This window comes from Mus caroli, unplaced genomic scaffold, assembly GCF_978045245.1.
Source record: "Mus caroli unplaced genomic scaffold, Mus_caroli_1 scaffold_10, whole genome shotgun sequence".
NCBI lineage: Eukaryota > Metazoa > Chordata > Mammalia > Rodentia > Muridae > Mus > Mus caroli.
In genome coordinates, this window is record NW_028227265.1 from 96,054,717 (window position 1) to 96,062,151 (window position 7,435).

A 7,435-nucleotide genomic window follows, 5' to 3' on the forward strand; every position below is an offset into this window, starting at 1 on the left:
GTCTACCTACATCAATAAACAGTCAAAAGAATCCTTCACGCCCACAGCAAAACCTAATATAGATAATTCCTCATTAACTCTCTTCCCAGGACTGGAGAGATGACTCAGCAGTTAAGAGCACTAACTGCTCTTCCAGAGGTCCTGAGTTCACTTCCCAGCAACCACATGGTGGCTCACAACCATCTGTAATGGGATCCAATTCCTTCTTCTAGTGTTTCTGAAAAGAGCAGCAGTGTACTCACATACATAAAATAAGTTTGTTTGTTTTTTAAAAAGACTGTGTTCCCAGGTGTTTCTAAATTGTATCAAGGTGACAGTTAAAGCTAAAAAGCACATCATGCAAATTATAAAAGTAAGTTTATGGAAGAAATATTATTCATATGTGTATATTCAAAAAAATACAAACAGTAAAATGAACTAATTTGGGGCAGTTTTATATGTATTTCCAACATGCAGATTCAAGTCATGCAATATTTTCTGTCCCCTAACAGGTTTCCCTGTTCCTCTGCACCAATGCGCAGAAGAAGAACAGCTGAGAACACACCAGAGACCACTCTGCCAGCTCCTGGAGTCAGCCTGAATGGGAGCCTGCACTCACTGCTCTCCTGGTTTCTTTAACACAGTTTCTTCTATGTGGCTGTAATCTATAACCTCTCTTAGTTAGGGTTTCTGTTGCTGTGAAGAAACACTGTGACCAAGGCAACTCTTACAAAGGGAAATATTTCACTGGGGCTGGATTACATACAGTTTTGGAGGTTTAGTCCATTATCATCATGGCAGGAAGCATGGTAGCATGCAGACAGACAAGGTGCTGGAGGAGCCTAGGGGTCTACCTCTTGATCTGAAGGCAGCCAGGAGGAAACTGTCTTCCTCAGGCAACCAGGTGGAGATTTGAATTCCTCACTGGGTGTAGCTTGAGCTTATATATATGAGATCCCAAAGCCCACCTCCACAGTGACACAGTTCCTCCAACATGGCCACACCTCCTAATAGAGCTATTCCCTGATACAAGAATACAAGCATTCATACATATGAATCTTTGGGGGCCAAACCTACCCAAACCACCATATTACTATTCTATTACTATTCTTCCCTCATATTAAAAATAAGCAATTAAAGGTGTAATTTTCACCAGGCAGTGGTGACACATGCTTTCAATCTCAGCATTTGAAAGGCAGAGGCAGGTGGATTTCTGAGTTCGAGGCCAGCCTGGTCTACAGAGTGAGTTCTAGGACAGCCAGGGCTACACAGAGAAACCCTGTCTCAAAAAAACCAAAAAGAAAAAGAAGCCTTAAATACATGCAAAGGCTTTTGTTATATTTTATTTAGTGTGCGTGTGCATGCATGTGTGTGCACACCTGTGTGTTTGCTCATGCATGTCCGCACACTCCACACCAGGGTCAGAGGACAATCTGCAGGTGTGGTTCTCTTCATTCACCACGGGAGTCCCGAAGAGTGAGCCCAGGCTTGCTGGCAGTTGCCTTTATCTGCTGAGCCATCTCTCAGGCCCAAGGCAAGGACCGCTCAGACAAAGATGCTGTTTGGTACCAAGTAATATGAAAAGTGAGAAACCACCTAAGGCCCAGTGTGTGAGAAGCGGCTGTATGTACGGTGTGGTCAGTTGTACAGTCTTGAAGGACTACAGTGGTCACAGCCAAGCAGCTGTGGGAGTCCCTGAAAGCCAACAAGTCTCTCTCTGGCTGCTTTCTTTAAATCTCAGATTACAAAACAGAAAGCTCGGGAATCCAGAGACTTGTTTCTGATCCAACAGTCCATGTATTAAGCTACCCTTAATTGATTAAAAAAAGTAAAATATGGTAAGAGAACACATACACACACACAAAATTACTATACTGCCTACCCATTTTTTCTGACCACACCAAATGTTCACGATTATCACAGTAATAAATAGTACGTTTTTTTACTTTAATCTTGAGTACTGACCCTGTCCGGGAGGCCTTGATGCTTTAAGGTATCTCATTTGTAATTTTTTTTGGTTTTGCTGGTGCTAGGGATGGAACCCAAACCCACCCCATGCCACCTTGTTTTCAGTTTACACATTCTGCAATGCCTGTGCCTGCCTACACCACATCACCACGTGTTTTCCTTCCAGGCACTGGATCTGCGTGTGGGGCTCCAGGCACCCGAAGTGGGGACAGTGACCTGGTCCTCTGAACATTAAACAAACCACATCAGCTTCTACCTGGCAGGCAGAGCCCCCGAAGTGTACTCAGGAATTGGGGCAGGGCTGGCCTTTGTGTTGGGTGGTTTCGTGGACAGTATTAACCCCTTCCCACCCACACCCACACTCACACCACGGGAGGTAAAGGGCGCACATGTGTCTTTGGGATTGGCGGGTAAAGAACCCTACTCCTATAACCATCTGCGGCTGAGTCCTACGGATTCACCCAAGGCTTGCTCTCTTTCACGCCACATCTGGACAGGGGAGGTTTCTCAGTCTTACTTTTTGGAAAAACCCTGGCAAGCATTCCCTGTACTGGAGTGGAAGCCTTAGGGTTCTTTGGAGAGTCAGTTGTGTCGGGTGGTGTTTTGCTGGGACAAACACGTGAAGGAGTGTTTTCCTGAAGTGGGCACAGGTGAAAAACTAAGGCAGACTCGTGAAGGAATGTTTCACTGAAGCAGACAGTTGAGAGAGGATATTCTGCTAAAATGTACATGTGAGAGGACGAGAGGTGAAGGATTCTTTGCTGACAACACGCATGTATTGGTCTGCCTGGCACTGTGTAGTTGAGCTGCATTTGTCCGGACTCCCTGTACTGATTGGATGCACGTGCTGAAGCGAGGCACATGGGTGACACATGATGTTTGGAGGGTATAAATAGGGCTCAGATGGAGTGACGGGGACAGAGCTTGGCTTGCTGTACAGCTAGCTGTGCAATGCTTGTGGGTCTTGTGTTCACTTCCCTGAGAGAGGCACAGCTGAGAACTTCTCCTGGTGTCCTCCGGGTCCCTCCTGTTGACTCAAGCAGAGGCTGAGGCCTGGATGGCTCTGCTAGGTCGCGCCACCGCTGCTGACTCCTGTTTGCCAACCCAACTCTTCTGAACTGGACTGCTGGTGCATCCTGAACTGTCGGTGAGTGGATCAAGCTGCCGCTGCCTGCTGACCTGTGAACTGAACTGCCGATTTCCAGACAACACAGATGGGAGTTGCTCCAAGGAACCTTTCTAAACAGATCCACTCCCCATATCCTATCCTTTCTTATCCTATCCACTATCTCTGGTGGGTGGTGGGCTAAGAGGGAGGTTAGAGTGTTTGAGAACCATAATTAAAAGTAAGGTTTGAAAGCTGGGCATGGTAGCACATGCCTTTAGTCCCAGCACTTGGGAGGCAGAGGCAAGCGGATTTCTGAGTTCGAGGCCAGCCTTGTCTACAAAGTGAGTTCCAGGACAGTCAGAGCTACACAGAGAAACCCTGTCTTGAAAAAAAAAAAAAGTTTGAAAAAATTAAAGTTACACTATACTCTCAAGGGTGAGGTGAAGAAAGTCCAAAGCAGTCAGCAGAAAGCTGAGCTCTAAAAACACCTGCTCAGCTCCAAGCAGGGCATCCTGAAGCTCGAGGCAATTTTAAAATGTCTTAATTTTTTAAAAAATGCATTGCATAGTTTAAAAACTAAATGCTGCTAGAAATTAAAATTGTGTGTGTGTCTGTGTGTGGTGTATATGTGTGTGTATGTGTGTGTGGTGTATATGTGTGTGTGGAGTATATGTGTGTCTGTGCGTGTGTGTCTGTGTGTGATGTATATGTGTGTATGTATGTGTGTCTCTGTGTGGTGTATTTGTGTGTATATGTGTGTACGTGTATGTGGTATATAAGTGCATGTGTGTGGTATATATGTGTATGTGCATATATGTTTGTGTGTCTGTGTATGGTGGGTATGTGTGTGTGTGGTGCATATATGTGTATGTGTGTGTCTGTGTATGGTGTATATGTATATGTATGTATATGTGTGTGTGATGTATATGTGTGTGTGGTGTATATGTGTGTATGTATGTGTATGTGTCTATGTGTGGTACATATATATGTGTGTGTGTCTGTGTGTAGTGTATATGTGTATATATTTGTTTGTGTCTGGTGTATATGTATATAATATGTATGTATGTGTCTATGTGTGATATACATATGTGTTTGTGGTGTATATGTGTGTGTCTGTGTGTGGTATATATGTGCATGTGTGTATATGTGTGTGTGGTGTATATGTGTATGTGTATATATGTGTGTGTGTGTGTGTGTGTGTGTTCCATTGTGCCTCTAACTCTTTAGGTATTTGTTTTCTATGTGTACCCCATTTCTTTGTTCATTGTTGTGAATGTGAGTGCTTGCACATGATGTGGGGGGACAGAGACCTCACATGTCACAGCCTGTGAAAGTCAGAGGTTAATTCTATGGTATCAGTTCTTTCCTTCGACCCTATGCAGGGTCTAGCTTTAGACTCAGTTTTCTAGGTTTTGAAGGCAAGCAGCTTCCCTGCTGAGTCACTCTGCCTTCTCTAGCTCCTTCTCTTTAAGTTATAAAGATCCCCAGAGGGGACTCCATTTCCCAGTTTTAAATAATGACTGTCTCTCAAGAATGAAAGCCTTTACACTCCAGATTCTTTTTAAAAAAAATAAATGATTTTAGAAAAAAGTCAGAGCATAGAGTTGGAGAGATGGCTCAGGGCATGGTAGCACATGCCTTTAATCCCAGCACTTGGGAGGCAGAGGCAAGAGGATTTCTGAGTTCGAGGCCAGCCTTGTCTACAAAGTGAGTTCCAGGACAGTCAGAGCTACACAGAGAAACCCTGTCTTGAAAAAAAAAAAAAAAGTTTGAAAAAATTAAAGTTACACTATACTCTCAAGGGTGAGGTGAAGAAAGTCCAAAGCAGTCAGCAGAAAGCTGAGCTCTAAAAAACACCCAGGTGTTTTCAAAGAGGACCCAGGTTTGACTTCCAGCATCCCCTTGACAGGCGCTCTATGTAACTCCTATTCCAGGCGCTCTGGTGCCCTCTGCTGGAGAAATCACAGTACCCTGGAAACTGGAAGCGTGTTTATCATAGAGTTGAATAGAGAGGCAGGGTTATTAAATACAGATAAACAAGGAGGCAGGGTTTGTGGTACACAGCTGATCAATTAGATGGATCAAGATTCAAGCTAATCTTAGAGGGTACCGCCTCTGTAAGGGAACCATCTTCAGGCTTTGGATATCAGGGGAGAGAAAGCTATGGTGGACATTTTCTATACACACTACCAACATCCTCACTTGGACCAGATGATGGCTTTGTCATGCCTCTGAGTCTCACCCCAGAGAGATGGCTTTACCAAGTTCTCTGTGACACTGGAGCTCTGGGATTCTTGACACGACTATGCTCATGTCAACGGCACACATGCACTCTGGACTTCACTCTGTCAGGGTTTTCTCTGCTCCCTTCAAGGCCGGTGACACATGCTTTTAATTAACCCAGCACTTAGGAGGCAGAAGCAGAAGCAGGCAGATCTTTTTGAGTTTGAGGTAGCCTGGTCTATATAGCGAGTCCTGGGCCAGCCAGGGATACATAATAAGACCGGCTTCAGGAAAAAAAATTTTTAAATAGGGGAGAATAAATAAAGTCGCTTGAATCACTTCCCTCCCCCAAGGACACTTACACAACATTATGAGGAAACACTAGGGGTGGAGGACGGGGTAGGGGTGGAGGTGGGGATCTGTTCATGATCCAAGAAAAAAGATTCTGAGGCAAAATTTCAGATTTCTGTGGGAGGAGTTTGGAGACCTGAATATTTGGGTGGCATTTCTCCTCCCCTTCATTCTCTGTCTGCTTTTGGGAGGAATCCACAGGCCACGAAAGGGTTAGAAATCAGTCAGCAGGAGCGCTGAAGAGGGGAGACCGGGAGGGAAGGACGGGAACCCAGAGTCTCTGAAGGAAGGCTGGTAAGGTTGCAACTGCCCAGGCCTTCCCATGCCTTGCTAAACAGAGCTGTTAAGTAAGCCGCGCGGTCCGTTCCCAGGGGACATTCTCAAAGGTGGAGCCAGACCAGGAAAGAATGTCTACAGTTGCAGGTCAGAGGTAGCTAGGAGAAGGCACTGTCGGCACATTCTCTCCTTAGTTCGGTGTCATCCTTGTTTTTGATGTTCCCAGACAGCGTGCCTGCCTGTGCCCTCCACCCGAGAAAGGCCGTCCCTGGGCAGCTTTGATTGAGTGCTCGCATTCCGCTACAGGACTTATCAGAACATTCCGGGCCGAAAGAAACGGCTGATGGAGGAGGGTTTCTGCTCTCTGGGCTCCAGCCACCCTGGGGCTTTCTGCCTGGAGCACCGATCTGAGGAAAAGGGCACTCAGAGAACTTGGACTGTTTGCCTGCTGAACTCTCTGGTGTACTCCACCCCCCACCCCTGCCTTGCCTTCTTGGTTCAGGGGGCAGCCACCAGCCCGTGTCACAGCATCCTCTCACGGACATGCTTCAGTTTGCACCAAAGGAGCTGAACACAGACTTTGTCGACTGGAAACGCATGTTCTCGGTTAAAAAATAACTGCGGGGGGTGGGGGTGGGGGATCTGTTGGCCAAAGGACAGAGTGGATTCAGAGAGCAATTATACATCCCAGAAAGGACAACTCTCTTGCAACGTCAAAACGTCCTCCCACACCTGAGCCAGAGCTCCTCAGAGGAGATTTTCATAAACCAATATCCCCCTATTATGCTGGACTTTGATTTTGTTAATGAAAGAAAAACGGGCATTTTCCCAAGGCATGCTATAGGAAGATGGCAAGCTTGTGCCATCTCACACACACACACGGGGGTGGTGGGGGTGGGGGTGCACACAGAACCAGGCTTTTGTAACACTTGGGCTCTGCAGGGCAGACATAAGTTATGAAGGTAATTTGTTCCCCCTGGAATGGTAGGCTGCTTCCCACACCCTCAAATCACCAGGCACTCACTACTGAGTGTCGCAAGATTCTCTCTGGCTTTGTCCATATTAATAATATCCCAGGCACTGGTGTGGCTAGCCTACAAGGTTCTCCCTTTACAGTTGACTCCTTTAAGTCTCTCTGGAAGCAGGATGAGGGCAGCAGGTTTCTCCACCCTTTGCTTCAAGGAAGGTTTTGTGCTGTACAGTCCACTGGTCCGAGTGCCAGATCTACTGCAGGCCTGCATGGGGTCTGAGATTCAGAATCTCTCCTTCTTCTCTGGTTGAACATCAAGCAAAGTTGCTGCTAAGGAGATAATTCAGATTCCATACCAAATATTTGGATTTTCATGCAAGAGAGTGAAGGTGCTCATGGTGTGGGCTGGAATAGAATTTGCCATGAGTTAAGTTTCTTTCATTTCAAGCAAACTAGAAGTAACTGAGCTATCTAGCTAGAAAACAGCTGGGAAGACATTGGTATTAGAATGTCTTAGGCATGCATGGGGGACTCGAAGACACAAAGCAAGCTCTGAACAC

General features: G+C 46.0%; 1 long non-coding RNA gene across 1 annotated transcript; it reads left to right on the top strand.

The window, feature by feature from the left end:
- The first annotated feature begins 5,802 nt into the window (after positions 1 to 5,802).
- On the top strand, positions 5,803 to 6,689 carry LOC110300692 (uncharacterized). The gene is made up of 2 exons (XR_002378598.2): positions 5,803 to 5,923; positions 6,132 to 6,689. It is a non-coding gene; the product is annotated as an uncharacterized LOC110300692 (long non-coding RNA).
- The last annotated feature ends 746 nt before the right edge of the window (positions 6,690 to 7,435 follow it).